This window comes from Puma concolor, chromosome B2, assembly GCF_028749965.1.
Source record: "Puma concolor isolate L17-30 chromosome B2, mPumCon1.1.hap2, whole genome shotgun sequence".
NCBI lineage: Eukaryota > Metazoa > Chordata > Mammalia > Carnivora > Felidae > Puma > Puma concolor.
The window spans coordinates 77286468-77303458 of record NC_141671.1 but is presented as its reverse complement, the minus strand read 5'-3'; positions in this window follow the sequence as shown (position 1 = coordinate 77303458).

The following is a 16991-nucleotide window of genomic DNA, read 5'->3' as shown; positions in this document are numbered from 1 at the left end:
CCGCCTCAGGACCAACCAGAGAAAGCCAAGTACACACTCTTAACCAATCAACTTAACACAACTCTTAACTAGAATGTCCCGCTTCTAGTTAGCGCACCGACAGCTTCCCCACACCAACAGCCTCTAATCAGGGCACACGCGAAGCCTTCCCTTTTCTCTACCATAAAGCTTTCCCACGCCTCTGCCAGCCTTTGAGTCTCTGCCACATGAAAATGATAGTGCTGACTCTCTTGTTAAGCAAGCTCTGAATAAATAGCTTTTGCTTGTTCTCATTTGATCGGTCATTGTTTATTTCCACACTTCCAAGAAAGAGAAGCAATTCATGAGTATCCAATTCATGTCTTGGCTAAAGTACATTTTTCCAGTCTTTTTGGCAGTAACTGAATTCACACAAAAAATAATGAGATCTGTACTAATTTCTCTTTTTTTCCTGCATGTATCCTCCTTCTGCCAAAACTCCAGAAGAGAGGAGGTTATCGGCACTTCCAATCTCAGTTCATTGTCTTGCCACATGGAGTCCAGTGGTTATAAGTTCAGGCACTAGTATTTTGGGGACCAGAATATCCAATGAGGAGATCTTTCCTCTGACATAGACAATTGCAGCACAATCGGCCTACCTGGCTTTAGAATGTGGCTGAGGCAGCTGGTGGCTCCTGTGGGCTAAGATGATTCATATTGTGGCCATAACTGTGTTCCAGGATGGTGCTAGACTACCAGAATTTGAATGCCAGAAGAGGCAGGAGGATACTTAAATTCTGCAAGAATTTCAGGGCACCAGTGTTTGAGATTTGGAACATTTAAATGGCTACTATCGAGCATTTCATATGCTTAGTGGCATTCAGTGGCTCTTGGATTCATTATGTAGTCTACAGGTTCCTGGGGTACTCAATACCCCGGCCCCACCGTGTGTTCTCAAACTACCATAAAATTATTCACTACATAAATGCTAATACAGATCATGGGTTTAGCTGGGTAAGAAGATGGACTTCATCAATGAATCATTTAAGAGAATGGGATCATTATGGTAAAATATGTGCATTATATTTTAGGTATATTAAGGTAGAGAAAAAAATCTGTGTAATTATTACAAACTTAAGGACTAAGAAGAAAAATTTAAATGTATATGCCATAAAACTCTATCTCTAGGAACCAGGGAATCAAGAAAAAAGAGGATCATTTTTTAAATCAGGATTTGTAGTCTTTCTTTCAGAAACTGGATGGGATGGATTAGAAAGAAAGAAAGAAAAGATAGAAAGACAAGGAAGGAAGGAAAGAAGGAAGGAAGGAAAGAAAGAAAGAAAGAAAGAAAGAAAGAAAGAAGAAAGAAAGAGAAAGAGGGAGAAGGAAGGGAAGGAGGAAGGAAGGGAGGGAGGGGAGAAGGAAAGGTAATAGAGAGGAAGGGAGATGGATAGAAGAGAAAGAGGGAAAGAGAGAAATAAAGACACACTGACTTACTCTGAGAAAGAATTTTACTCAAGAAAAAAAAATTTCAATGCCTAGAGGTCAAGTTAAATGGATATGAAAAATAGAAAGGAAATACACTCTCTATGTAAATGATTTTGGGGGACTAATCAGGCAGTATTGGATTTAGATCAGGAAAGGTAATTGGAGACTTTCAGGCAAGAATCTAACTGACAAAAATCTGGGGACCCTATGGAACATGCTTTAAAGAGTAGGATCTTGGATCAAAGGTATTCCAGAACACACAGCAGTGGAAGCAACCAACCGGGACACAGAAAGAAGAAGCCTTGGGACCCTGCAGAGAATGGAGAATGAAGAGAAAAGATCAGACCATGTATTTGGAGAAGCCAGCCCTTTGAATAATGCTCAGGGACGTGCTGATACACCATGGCCACAGAATTAGAGCCTGTGGTCACTAAACAGAAAGTCTACTCTTGTCAACACTGGATTTCCCGGGAACACAATAGGAGAAGGAAAATTAAGTAGTTTAAAACACGTATGTAATTACTAAGGGAAGAGAACTCCAGACTTAATATGGAGACTGCCACCATTTTGTAGGAAGACAAGGTTGCCTTCTTTTTGATGTAAAATGCCATTTAAACAGGGGGTTTGTGTTCCTGCGTATGGAATGCATAGAGCTGCATTTAACTTAATGATAGGGATTTCTCCCAAGTTCAAATGAATTTGCATTTTTAGGTCACAGGTTCAGGAAACTAGGACAAACTGATCGATTCCAGTAAGGCTGAAAAATACGTGTACACTTTTTTCTTTTACTTTGTTTGGAAAAGGCTTTTGCTACAAGAATTACCTTGGTCACGTTGGTTGTGGGTTTCCTCCTGTAATATGTTCTACTGGTCCTTTGTAACTTTGGAAAACCAAAACAGGAGAATGACAGAGTAGGGTTAATTCACCGATAGAGACACTGAAGGAGTGGCATCTATTACTCAGCTGCCATCATTCTAGTCCATGCTGTAGGTGCCACAGGTACCAGGAGTCTGAATGGGACAATCTCCATTCATGCACACATCCAGCAAATACTTACTGAACACATGCCTACAGTGTGCTGGCAACTGTTCTAAATTCTGGAGATATAATGGCGAGCAAAAACACAGACATTCATGAAAGAATCACTCAATGAATGCATTCTGTCCAGTGGAAATAAATGTTCTAGAGGGAGGAAGCATCTGTGGTGTGAGAGGTTTAAACAAAAGAATCTATGTCAGGGAAAGCTCTCCTACAGAAATGCCATGAACTGCGATCTGCAGAAGAGTAGAATTTAACTAGGGTGAACGACAGAAGAGCTTTCCAGACAGAGAGAAATTGCCACAAAGAGGGCCTGATTCCAAGGATATGAAATAAGCCAGAGTAGGTGGAATGCAAAGACCGAGAGGTGCTACAAGAAGAGAGAATGTAGGAGGATTACGTTTAGTAAGAATTGAAATAGTACAGATAAGAAATGGAAGCTTGGGCTAAGGTGTTAAATGCAAATCAGTTGATGAATTTTTAAAACTTTAAAGAAGTAATAGTTGACAAGCCTTGAGTGTAGACTAGAGGTGAGAGTGTGGAAGGTACCTAAGATTACTCCTTAGTTGCTCACTTATGTACGTGAAGGACCAGATACTGGTGCCGTCACTGAGACCAGAACACTGGGAGGAGAGGGAACTTGGAGGCAGTCGTAATCTCAACCTTGAATTTGAGGAATCTTTGTGACATCTAAGCAGATATGCCAAGGAGTCATGATGTGTGAGTCAGGAGTTCAGATGAGAGGTCTCTGCTTGAGAAATAGATTTGTAACTTACAGTCGTATTATTTACGAGGCAAAAGTCAAGCCATGGGCATTGAAGGAGATTGTCTAAGGAGAAAGTAGATAGTGGGAAAAGAGACTGTAGAGCTGAGACTGATGAACTTCTGAAATTTAGTGTCCACATGAGGAGGGATGAGCCTCAAGGTGACTGAGGAGGCAGGTCCAGAGAGAGAAGAGGAACACCAAAGGAATATTCCACCACCCTGATACTTGCTCCTCCCCAGAAGAGGTAGGGTGTCTAACTGTTATACCTCTTAAAGCTTCATCTTCATGGCGTGAGGGTGTTTCAAGTAAAGAAAACTCTTCAAGTGGAAAGTTGACTATTTTCAAATGTTTCTGCTAGATTGTATGAGATGAAGATTGAGAACTACCCTTTGGGTTTAGTGGTAAGGAGGCCAGTGGTGACCAGGGGGAGAGGTTTCAATCAATGAAAGAATGAGGCGGAAGCCAGACAGGAGTCTTTTGAGAGGTGGGAGGTGACCAAATTAGATCTATAATTGTGCAGTCAATTGATCGGAGTTCCAGTGTTCTAAGGGGCCTGGCAGTGTTCAGCTGCTGAAAAAGATATCGGTTAATGGAGAATTTGATAACTTAGGAATGCACGCTAAAATGATAGGAATAACCAGTCTGAATACCAGTATCACATTTAATCTCCCAACAAATAGAAGGCATGGAATAAGAGAAAATACTCCATCAGTCCAAAGGAAAGCAAGAAAAAGTTACAAAAGAAACACAGAAAAAGTGGAAGAAAAGAAAGTACAAAATAATAGTACTAATCCATGTTTATCTGTAGCGGTAAGTGCAAAAATACTAATTGTTCCAAATGATGGATTTAAAAAAAAAAAAAAAGATTCAGAGGGCTCCTGGGTGGCTCAGTCGGTTAAGCATCCGACTTTGGCTCAGGTCATGATCTCATGGTTCACGAGTTTGAGCCCCATGTCAGGCTCTGTGGTGACAGCTCAGAGCCTGGAGCCTGCTCTGGATTCTGTGTCTCTCTCTCTCTCTCTGCTCCTCTCCTGCTCATGCTCCGTCTCTCTCTGTCTCTCAAAAATAAATAAACATAAAAAAATGTTTTTTAAAGATTCAATATGTAACAGCAACAAAAATATAAATTTCCTAGGAATAAATTTGGCAAAATATGTATAAGAGCTTTATAGAGAGATTCATAAAATTTTATTGAAATACATTAAATAAGGCTCTATATATGGAGAGATATGTGCTGTTCATGCACACTTAATTTATGTATGTATCTATATAAATATTTTTATGTATATACATATATGATGGAAGAAATACGTATATTACACAACAGGTAAACGCAACAATTTTTAATTCCATACAACACTATAGGTAAATCTCAGGACAGAGATTGAATGAAAGATACGATTAATAGATACGTGATATGTTGTTTATGCAAACAAAAATACATTGAAATATAGAAAGGTGATTACCCTCTGAGAGGGGATGAATAGAGATAGATGGGGAGTGCATGGAGACCCCAAAGGAAATAGGAATATTTTATGCTTTAATCTGGGTGGGAGGCACACAAGGTTTCAATGTATCACCCCCCTTCATACCCCACATATATTTTATTAATATTCTTTTAATATTCTCTTTGCTTTTCACTTGTTTTATTCAACAATAAAACAGTCTCTAAAACACACACACACACAAACACACACACTCCCATCCTGCTAAAGATCAGTCACCCCATTGCATATATACCTCATCTGACTCCTAAGGTATAGTATGACCAGAGTTTATCACCAAAGTCTGGATTAGCGTGAGGATTTGGGAAAATTGATTAAAGGTACTACAGACCACCGGCTTTTGTAATCTACTGTTTCTATTACATTTGCTGTTTCTTACAATAATTTTTTGTCAAAATTATTTTTTCTAATTACTCTGGAAATGGTGGTGTTAATTAGCAGTCTCATACAGAGGCCTAGTTCAGTAATGTGCATTGTATTCTTTGTGCTCCTATTACCATAATTTAAAATACATTTTAATATCTGGTAGAGTGGGGGTATCCTTATCAGCCTTGCATGTGTGTATATATATAAATGTTTATTTATTTTTGAGAGAGTGAGAGAGAGAGGGAGAGACAATGAGTGGGGAGGGGCAGAGAGAGAGAGACACAGAATTTGAAGCAGGCTCCAGGCTTTGAGCTGTCAGCACAGAGCCTGACACGGGGCTCGAACTCACTAGCTGTGAGATCTGACCTTAACTGACATCAGACACTTGACTGACTGGGGCACCTAGGTGCCCCAAAGGCATCTTTATCAGTCTTAACTTTTCTTGCCTATTAATACTTCCAGATGATCTTCAAAATCATAACAAGTGTAATCAATATTATTTTCATTAAGATTGCATTAAACTTATAAAATAATTTAGAATTTATAAATAACATATTTATAATGTTTCCAGCATAATCTAGAAATATCTCTCCATGTATTAAGATTTCCTCTTACTCTGTAAAGTTCGCTAACTTTAGATAGTTCTCATAATCCCTTTGGAAGTTACTTCAGTATATTTTCTCTTCTTTTTTTTTTTTTTTTTTTGCTATTTACAAGGTCATATTTTTTTTTCCAAACTTTTTTTTTTTTTTTTTTTTTTGGAACAGAGAGAGACAGAGCATGAACGGGGGAGGGGCAGAGAGAGAGGGAGACACAGAATCGGAAACAGGCTCCAGGCTCTGAGCCATCAGCCCAGAGCCCGACGCGGGGCTCGAACTCACGGACCGCGAGATCGTGACCTGGCTGAAGTCGGACGCTCAACCGACTGCGCCACCCAGGCGCCCCACAAGGTCATATTTTTAATACCTACTAATTGTTTTTGCAATATAAAAATTCTATTTGCTTTCATTTTGTGTTTGATAATTTTACTTAATATTCTTATTATTTCTCAAGGTTTTTCATTCATTTTTTGGTTTGTTTTCCAGGTATATAATCATATGGTCTGAAATGATGATGTAATCACCTTTCCAGTTGTAATATTTTATTTGTTTTTTTATATCTGATTTCATTGGTTAAACATTTAGGAAAAAATTAAATAATAATGATCATGAACATGCTGAGAGGAATGTCTGCTATTTCACGATTAAACATGGTGGTGTTACCTGATGGATTAAGGTAGATGTGCTATAACAAGGAAATAACCTAGTTTTCTAACTTTTAAAAAATATTTAAACAGGAATAGCTATTAAGTGGTATCAAATGCTTTCTCAAAACATCTATTGAAATTATTTCATGGATGTTCTTATCAGACCTATTGATGAATGTATTGATTTTTTTAATACAAACCGTCTGTTCATTCCTGGGGAAACACAATGGCTTGGGGTGACTGATTCTTTAATTTATAAATTCTAACATTTGTCACTCTTTTTAGGTAACTGAAAGATAAACTCATATAATTTACTTATTGAAGGTATATTTACTAGATTTTGTTATCAAAATTTTGTTAGCATCATAAAATTAAAAAGATAACTCTATCTTTTAATTTTATTATAACAGTTAAACATTATGAATATTATTTTCTTCAATAGTTTAAAATAATAATGCACTATCAGGTAAAAAAACGTATTGTGCCTGCTACTTTTTTGAGGTAGCTCTCTATTAGTTAGAATTATTTTTCATAGCTGATGGTCTATTCAAATATTCTACTTCTATACTCATTGAGTGTTCTAAAACCAGAATACTTGTTTTTATCAAGCTTTTCAAATTCCTAAATATATCAAAGAAGTGGGTGTGGTCTTCTCTTATTTTGTAAATATCTGTTTGTTTCCTATTCCTTGATTATATTTGTCATATATATTTTTCCATGTTATTTCTGGCTTGTTTGGCTCTATTAAAAAAAATTAATCCTGAGCTTTTGTAACAGTTAGCCAATGTAGAAATCAGTTCCCCTAAGTTTTCCTACCCTGATATATTTTTTAGTGTCTGGATAGTTAACAGTTCAGAATGGTAAATTAGAAGGCATGCTTTAAGTGCTCAACTGGTATAACTTGTTATCCTCAGTTTACAAGCAGCTATTAACAGTCTGGACTAGCTATAATCTCTAGGACAATTAACCCACTGGTGTTTATAAACAACACATTCATTAACTTTATAAAAACCTAGACATCAGCTGAACTGTCAGAGCTCAGGTATCAACAATTTGAATTGATGAAGAGAAAAGCAATAGCTGGAAACACTGATAGTAAAACAGGCACTGAGAATTTAGGTATAATTAAAAAAGGTTTTTTAATGTTTATATATTTTTGAGAGAGAGACAGACAGAGTGCGAGCAGGGGAGGGGCAGAGAGAGAGGGAGACACAGAATCTGAAGCAGGCTCCAGACTCTGAGCCATCAGCACAGAGCCTGAAGCTGGGCTCAAACTCATGAACCACATGATCATGACCTGAGCCAAGTCGGATGCTTAACCCACTGAGCCGCCCAGGTGCCCCTAGGTATAATTTTAAAACAAGATTCTTCACCAAGTAAACCAAGTATACAACATGTCACGTTTAAAATTATTGTCCTGGGGGCGCCTGGGTGGCTCAGTCGGTTAAGCGTCCGACTTCACCTCAGGTCACGATCTCGCGGTCCGCAAGTTCGAGCCCCGCGTCGGGCTCTGGGCTGATGGCTCAGAGCCTGGAGCTTGCTTCCGATTCTGTGTCTCCTTCTCTCTCTGCCCCTCCCCCGTTCATGCTGTGTCTCTCTCTGTCTCAAAAATAAATAAACGTTAAAAATTTTTTTTTTTTTAAATTATTGTCCTGTCACAAATTTTTCTGAAAGAGGCCACAAGTGGCACAGAGCTAGCTAGCAGCCACAAACAGCTAACACTTTACAAGTTGTTACCATGTGCCAGGCATTTTGCTAAGCATTAATTAACAGCAACAGAATCACTATGAGAAAGATGCTATTATTATAGGTGGAGAAGCTGAAGCTTAGAGTAATTAATTTACCCAAGGTCAGAAAACTCTAACTGACAGAATTAGGATTTGAACCCAAATTTCTTTTTCTTTTCTAATGTTTATTTTGAGAGAGAGAGTGCACAAGATCCAGAGAGGGGCAGAGGGAGAGAATACCAAGCAGACTCCGCACTGCCATCACAGAGTCCTACACAGGACTCAATCTCACGAACCGTGAGACCATGACCTGAGCCGAAATCAAGAGTTGGACACTTAACCAACTGAACCGCCCAGGCACTCCCCAAATTTATCTTTCAGTATATTCATATAGTGCCTACTATGTGCCAAGACTTGTGTTAGGTGTGGAGGATAAGGAGGGCAACAGGACAGACAATGTTCCTTTTATTTTTTCATTAAAGTAACATAGTTTATTCAGATTTCACCAGTGTTTCCACTAATGTCCTTTTACTGATCCAGGATCCAATCCAGGATGCCACAGTACATGTAGTATCTCACCTCCTCCGATCTGTTAACAGGTTTTTTGGTCGTTTCTAGTGTTTCGTAATGTTCAGATGGTTGAAAAATAGTGCTCAGATATTGTGAAGGATGTCTCTGAATTTACGTTTGTCTGATGTTTTCTCCTGATTGGACTGAAGTTATAAATTTTGGGGAAGAATACCACTGAGAGGATGTGCCCTACCTATATATCAGGTGACACGCGATGTCACCATGATTTGTCATATTCACCTTAATTGCTTGACTAAGGTAGTGTCTGACAGGTTTCTCCACCATATAGTTAGGATTTTGCCTTTCCAGTCTACACTTAAAAGTGGGTTGCTAAATCCTGTGCACACTCAGGGGCAGAGGCAATAAGTTTCATCTTGAATTTGTGGTCATATTTAAAAACCACAACCTTAGTAAATTTGGAGAGAGACCCTCGGAGGCTACACAAATATACTGTTTCTACTTAGAGTTTTGGCCACTAATTTTAGCTCTCACTGCTAGACAAAGCTCCTATTTTTATGAAGCTTTTGTTCTAGCAAGGAGAAACAGATATTAAGGAACAAGTAAATACTATGAATATTTATACACGCACATGTAATTATTTCAGAAAATGAGAGCACTATGAATCTCTCCCTCAGACATAGTCATTTCAAATGTAGGGAATGAAGGAGAATGCAAATTCATTGATAATGGTAACCCTTCTGAAGAGTTCAAATGAACAGATCTCCTGAGAACAGTTTTATTGCTTAAAAAAAGAAACTGAACATATATTAAGGTAACAATATTAGGTTAAATCATCTCCTAGAAAATGTTAACATCACTATAAAAGAAAAAAGAAAAAGATACTGGGATGGCTTCCTGAAATTCTTTAAACCCAAGGCCTGAAGTGGCTTAGCAAAACTTTAGAGTCTTTTCTGCACATTTGGGGCCATTTTCTTCTTCCCCTCCCCCTCCCCCTCCCCCTCCCTGTCTCTGTGCCTCCATTCATGACTTCACAGTAGTTCATACAAGAGGTGATGACCATGAAGATGGTTTTGGGCAGGCTTTCCTGGCAAGGTGAGGAGGGGCAAAATAATTTAGCCATTGATGTCAAAGGAAGACAGGAGTTAGGAATGACTCCGGTAAAAATTGAAGGAATTTAAGATTTTCATCTCAGTCTCGTAATTTGGGGGTAAACTTCCTCAATCCACAATGAAGTCCTATTTCTTGCCAGTTATTAAAGTTTTTTGCCCTGTCAATCAACGTCACTTTGGTTGAATGTAAGCCATGTGGATTTCATCAGGACCTCTATTTTAAACAGGATCTCAAGGAAACTTCTGTTTGGGTTTTGAACATAGACCCTGTACTCTCTCACAAAGAGTAAGCCTAAGATAGAGGCTTGTTTTATAAGAAGGAAAATTCGTGTTATGATCTCTAGATCTTCCAAATTGTTAAAATAAAATGGTGTGACCGCAGTGATAAAGCTTACGCTTAATTAAAAGTGATTTCTGATTGCGATGTTCCTTTCACACCACAGAGACAGAGGCCACAATGGGCACAGTCCAGAAGAAGTAGAGTGTGTTATGTTTCCCCTTGAAGTAGATTTGTTTCTAGTGAGAAGTTAATGAATTTTACTCTATTTAGTTTTGAGATTCTTTCCTTGATGGATGAAGTGCCAGGATGCCTTCCCTCTACCCTTCAGCAGCGTGAAACCCCAGTGAACATCTCCTAAGAGAGGGCACTAATTCAGCCTTCAGCGAGTCTTCACATAATTCTGAGGTGAAAAACACTAATTTTTAAAAATTTTTTTAATGTTCATTCATTTTTTGAGATAGAGCGTGTGCAGGTTAGGGGCAGACAGACAGGGAGACACAGAATCCGAAGCAGATTCCAGGCTCTGAGCTATCAGCAGAGAGCCCCGCATGGGACTCATGAGATCATGACCTGAGCCGAACTCGGACACTTAATGGACTGAGCCCCCCCAGGTGTCCCAAACACTTCCTAATTGAAAGGAATTATTTGCAGGTCTAGATAAATTGAGACTAACCAGCAGTTTGTTAGCATAAACATACGCATTTATTTGTTTGTCCTCCATTTCCAGAACTGATTTAAGGCAGCTTAAAATAAAAAGAACAGAAAACATTGTGACGTTGGCCTTGGTATTCCTCTGATGCACTTTTCTTTCTTTAATTTTCTGAAACTTTTTTTAAAGTAAACTTCACACCCAGTGCAGGGCTTGAACGCCCAACCCTGAGATCAAGAGTCTCATGGTGTACCATCTGAGCCAGTCAAATGCCCCTCAGTTGTACTTTTATTCCATCCATGGTACTTGACTTCATAGAATGAAGAGTTTCCTTTTTTCTAGGTGATGTTATTTTTTTCTCTCAAATTCAATTTATGTACTTAATTTATTGAATGTGTATTACCCTAACATCTTCCGGAAATAAAATGAACAATAAGAAGTCACGCAAGGAAAATCTATCTCCTACCCACCCCTGTCCTGTAATCACCTAGTTCCCTCCTGCCATTCTCAAGCCATCCTAACCAGAAATGCTCTTAAGAATTTTCTTAGGTATCCTTTGTGAGTTTTTTAATGCATATTCAATATGCATGTATATGTACACATGTATATGTGTGCACACATATACATACATACATAAAATATTTTTTACACTATGCACCTGGTTTCATGCCTTGAGTTTTTTTCACATAAGGATCTTGGAGGTCTTCCTTCAGAACATAAGAGTGACGTCATTCTTTTTTAAGTTGGGTAGTGTCCCACTATATACATATACTCTAACATGGGTATACCCTGATATGGGTATAGTCTCTTTTAAATGAACATTGGGTCACCATGTCAATGTCCATAACTTTATATTTTTCGTGTATTTTATATAATCGATGCATGTATAATTTTGGCAACTTTTGCTGAGTTCTTTTCCGTAAATGGTTGTCAGTCTACACTCCAACCAATAGGAGTGAGCCTGCCTGTTTCCTCACAGCCTCACCAAAAACTTCATGTCAATCTTCTATTGGATTGTTAGTCTAGGGCTTTTTCTTGATAATTTCTAGGAACTCTTGGTATGATCTTCCATTGTTAAAATCCATTGTTAAAAAAGTGAAATGGTTGAACTGCAGTGATGAACTTTATATAAGGAGATCAGCTTTTTATTCCGTGATTATAATTGTGTGGGTTTTCCCCCTATTTTGTTATATTTTACTTTGCAGAAGGGATTATTTTTACTTGTTTTTTTTTTTCTTTCTGCCATGCAGAAATCTTTTTTTTTTTAATTTTTGAATATGGTCTGATTACTTATCAATCTTTCTTTTATGGCTTATAGATCCTAACATAGTTACAAAGATCACAAGATCACAAATGAATGTTGCTATTTTTTTCTATTACATTTATGGTTCCACTTCTACACTTAAATTTCCTATATCCATTTTGTAGTGTATACTGATGTACATGACATGAGGTACAGTTTCAACTTTATTTTTTTCCAGATGGTTATTCAGATGCTCCAACATCATTTAATGAAAAATTCATTGTTTATCATTAATTTGTGATGCAACTTCAGCTTTTTCCTCTATCCCATTGTTCTGTCTACCTGTTCCTGTGCCAGCACCAGAATTTAATTATTAACGTTTTCATGATACATTACCTGGGAGGTATAATCCCTCCTTATTGCTGTTTTAAAATTTTCCTGGCCCTTCTTTTTTTGTATTGCTTTCATTCAAATATTAGAAGTTTCAAGTTTAAAAAGAGATCTATTGGCATAGGGGTGCCTGGGTGACTCAGTCAATAAAACATTCGACTTTGGCTCAGGTCATGATTTCATGGCTCGTGAGTTTGAGCCCCACGTCGGGTTCTGTGCTGACAGCTCAGAGCCTGGACCCCACTTCGGATTCTCTTCTCTCTGCCCCTCCTCTGCTCACTCTCTCTCTCTTCTTCAAAATAAACATTAAGAAAAATCCATTGGTACAGTTTGGAGAACATAATCATCATGTAAGTTAATTCAGTGTGTGTCAACCTCTTTGTGGTAATTGAGGTTTCCTATCTAAGAACATGGTATGACTTTGCATTTATTTGTATCTTCTTTGTACCCTTCAGAAGTACTTTAAAGTTTTCTTTATGTGTTTTGCATATTTATTGTCATATTTATACCTCTGGATGTTTCTTTGCATTGTTTCTATAGAAAATGGGATCTTCTATAGTAGCTTCTAAATTTGCTGATCACTTATTGTTTGTCAGGTATAGTAATAAACACTGGAGTATAGCACCAAACAAAACCAACAAGATCCCTGCCCTTGTGAAGCCTTACAGTAAATAAATAATCACACCAGTAGTCATATGATTATCATCATAGTGATAAAGCCCACAAGAGGGAACTACTGTGGCTGAGTTTAAATAGGAATATAATCTAGACTAGAAATTCAGATAAGATTTCCCTGAAGACACGTTACTTTAATGGTCAAAGAGAGGCGGTCCAACCTGTGTAATTAGGAAATCTTGAATAACTTCTTGTGATCCATTTGTGCTCTGTTTGTGTATACCTTTTATATTTGAGACTTAGTCCTTGAAATACTGAGATATTCAGAGAAGAAAAATCCTTGTATTGTCAGCGTTCGTCAGTTTGCCAGGTTCCAGAAATGGTTGTGTCAAGGCAAAGCACCTCAACTCCTACTAGAGTTGCCAGATAAAATACATACTTACGCAGAAATAAGTTGTACCTGGCAATCATTCTCATGTGCTATTAGAGATATTTATAAAGAAGATTTCAGGGGCACCTGGGTGGCTCAGTCGGTTAAGTAGCCGACTTCAGCTTACGTCATGATCACCTGGTCGGTGGGTTTGAGTCCTGCATTGGGCTCTGTACTGACAGCTGGAAGCCAAGATACTGTGTCTCCCTCTCCCTATGCCCCTCCCCGGCTCACACTCTGTCTCTGTCTCTCTCTCTCTCTCAAAAATAAATAAACATTTAAAAAAAATTATGAGGATTTCACTAGGAGCATCTGGGTGGCTCAGTCAGTTGAGTGTTCGACTCCTGATTTTGGCTCAGGTCATGATCCCTGGATCCTGGGATAGAGCTCCATGTTGCACTCGGTGCTAAGCCTGGAGCCTGCTTGAGGTTCTCTCCCTCTCTCTCTGCCCGTCTCCCCCACTCACTCTCTCTCTTTCTCTCTAAAAAAAATTAAAAAAGGAAAAAACAGAGTATTTACTTAAAAAAAGAAAATTCACTAGTAACTAACAACTTTAAAAGAAGATCCCTAAGGTTGTTTTGTTGTTGTTGTTGTTGTTGTTGTTGTTGCTGGTTGGTCAGTGAAATTACCAAGACTGGGGAGAAATATACCATAAGGAAAGTGAGAAGAAATTTCAGAATAAACAAATAAAAACATGCCTAAGTGATAAATCTGCTTTAAATGTTCTATATTGAAACCTCACTATTGAGTTCAGGCTCGTGAACAAGACTGGGCTGCCCTTGTGGGAGACAACACTAAGGGAAAGACATGAAAATGAGGTATTTCAGGCTGTATGAATTAAGGGCACAGTTTCTCCTTGATGCCACTACAGGTATCCTAGGAAACGAAGCCAAGGGTCAGGAGCTTGAAGGAAGTCAATGTTCTGTTTGCAAAAGAGAGGACATGGAAGAGGTGAGACAAAGATTCTGATAAGTGTAGAAGATGAAGAGGGGGGCAGAAGGGAACTAGGTACCAGCTGTATGAGGAAGGGGGTCAGTAATCAGGCCAGTCAACATGAGAGTCTATGGGGTAGGAGGTTACCTATTTTCTGCTAAGTCCAGAGTGAGCCCTTTAGATCTCTCCTAGGTAAAACAAATTCAGAACACTTGGGTGAAGACTAGCCCTGGTTATGGAAAAGTCTACATTACAGAACATTTTATTTTTTTTGAAACGTTTGTTTATTTTTGAGAGAGAGAAAGTGTGTATGAGCAGAGGAGGAGCAGGGAGAGGAGACACAGAATCTGAAGTAGGACTGGGCTCTGAGCTGTCAGCACAGAGCCCGAAGCCAGACTGAAACTCACAATCCTCGAGATCATGACCTGAGTCCAAGTCAGTCACTTAACTGACTGAGCCATCCAGTTGTCCCAGAGAACATTTTAAATAAAACACAGTTTTTATATTCTCAAGTTTATTCAACAGCACGTGTTTTTCTAAATGTGTGAAACAATCTGTTCTCTTATACAACATAATCTTATTTACCCTCCTAATTTACCCTACATTCTTCATAGATAGGACAAAAATTAACTGTAGTCCCTGGCTTGTTTAAATGAGCAAAAGTATTTTATTGATGAAGTGCAGTTCATGAGGTTTTCCATGCTGTCTAGCTCCGTCAATCTCCCTCTTTTCATTCTGACAGACAGCTATAGTCTGTTTTGCTAATTCCAAGCCTACCATTGTCTTCCATAAACTCGGGTTTTGTAGTAGGGGCATCCTGGGTTATATCTGAGTCCTTTATTTTTTTTTTTTATTTTTTTATTTTTTTTTCCACGTTTATTTATTTTTGGGACAGAGAGAGACAGAGCATGAACGGGGGAGGGGCAGAGAGAGAGGGAGACACAGAATCGGAAACAGGCTCCAGGCTCTGAGCCATCAGCCCAGAGCCCGACGCGGGGCTCGAACTCCCGGACCGTGAGATCGTGACCTGGCTGAAGTCGGACGCTTAACCGACTGCGCCACCCAGGCGCCCCTATCTGAGTCCTTTAAAGAATGGAGATAAATGATGCTCAGTTAAACAAGAAATCATAGCAGGCTGTAAGACCAGTATTTATGAGACTCTCTTGCTGGTTGTCTCCTCCCAGCTTCTTGGAATTGAAATTCCCTATGGCTGGAAATGACTTCCCAGATGTTATTCTTCCAGAATCCCTAAAGCCAGGTGCTTCTTTGATTCAGGGAGCTCTGGAAATAAATATTTTTGAAGCACCTTCCAGCAAGGGGATTCCTGTTTCTCTCCTTCCACCCAGGAGAGCTAGAGTAGGCAGCTGGGCTGAGGCTGACCAGAAACACTGGGGCCAAGGGCTGGCAAAGAAGAGTGCTTTTTTTTTTTTTTTATGTTTATTTATTTATTTTTGAGAGAAAGAGAAAGCGCACAAGCAGGGAAGAGCTGAGAGAGAGGGAGAGAGCAAATCCGAAGTTGGCTCCAGGCTCTGAGCTGTCAGCGCAGAGCCCAACATGGGGCCAGAACCCACAAACCGTGAGATCCTGACCTGAGCCAAAGTCAGACATTTAACTGACTGAGCCACCCAGAGGCCCCAAGAAGAGTCCTTTTGTATACCAGCTCTGATTGGTCATAGTGGTCTGGAGCACGCCACTGGAAGAAGATTGTGAAGCACACTCAAAATCTGTGGGGAGGTGTGCCACAGTGGATAAGTAACATCTGCCACGGACATTGAGGAGAAGTGGCAGAATATGGGCTAGTAACGTGCCATTACAAGTCAAAATTGCCCCACAGATTACCTTCTGAAAAATTCTTCATGAGCATCTGGGACTCTCCTGGATACAAGTCACACAGAAACAGGAAATAATAAGGAGCTACATCCTATGGGGAAGATATCTTCCCACTTGAGAAGATTTAGACGGCCCTGATTTTGAGGGAAAACACTTCGTGAATTGTAACAAACCTAGAGAGGAACGTTTGATTAAAGAGGGGAAAAAGGGGCACCTGGGTGGCTCAGTAGTTAAGTACCTGACTTCGGCTCAGGTCATGATCTCTCAGCTCTAAGTTCGAGCCTCGCATTGGGCTCTGTGCTGATGGCTCAGAGCCTGGAGCCTGCTTCAGATTCTGTGTCTCCCTCTCTCTCTCTGCCCCTCCCCCACTCATGCTTGCACAGGCTCTCTCTCTCTCTCTCTCAAAAGTAAATACATAAGTATTAAAAAAAATTTTTAATAAAATTTTTTAAAAATGAGAGAGGGAAAAAAAGGGGCACTGGATGGCTCAGTGGGTGGAGTGTGTGACTCTTGACCTGTGGGTTGTAAATTCCAGCCCCAGGTTGGGTATAGAAATCAGTTAAAATCTTTAAAAAAAAAAAAAAAGGTAGAGAGGAAAATCTTGTTTATAACTTTTGGTGCAAAGAGGAAGAAAATAAAATAAAGGCAAGTGTGATGTTTTTTATTTGCTAAAATCAGGGAAGCTTGCAGCACACCAAAACATTTAATCCTACAGCAGTTTATGCTAATTTATGTGGAAAAGTCTCCAGAGAAAAAAACAAGGAATTGCTTCGTGTCATTCCGTGCCTCCCTCCCCCCTTTGCCGCCATTTGAGGAACCGCACAAACGTTTACTGATTGGTTTGTTCATTTCTGCAGTGTTGCCATTTTCTCCTGGTGCTGCTCCTG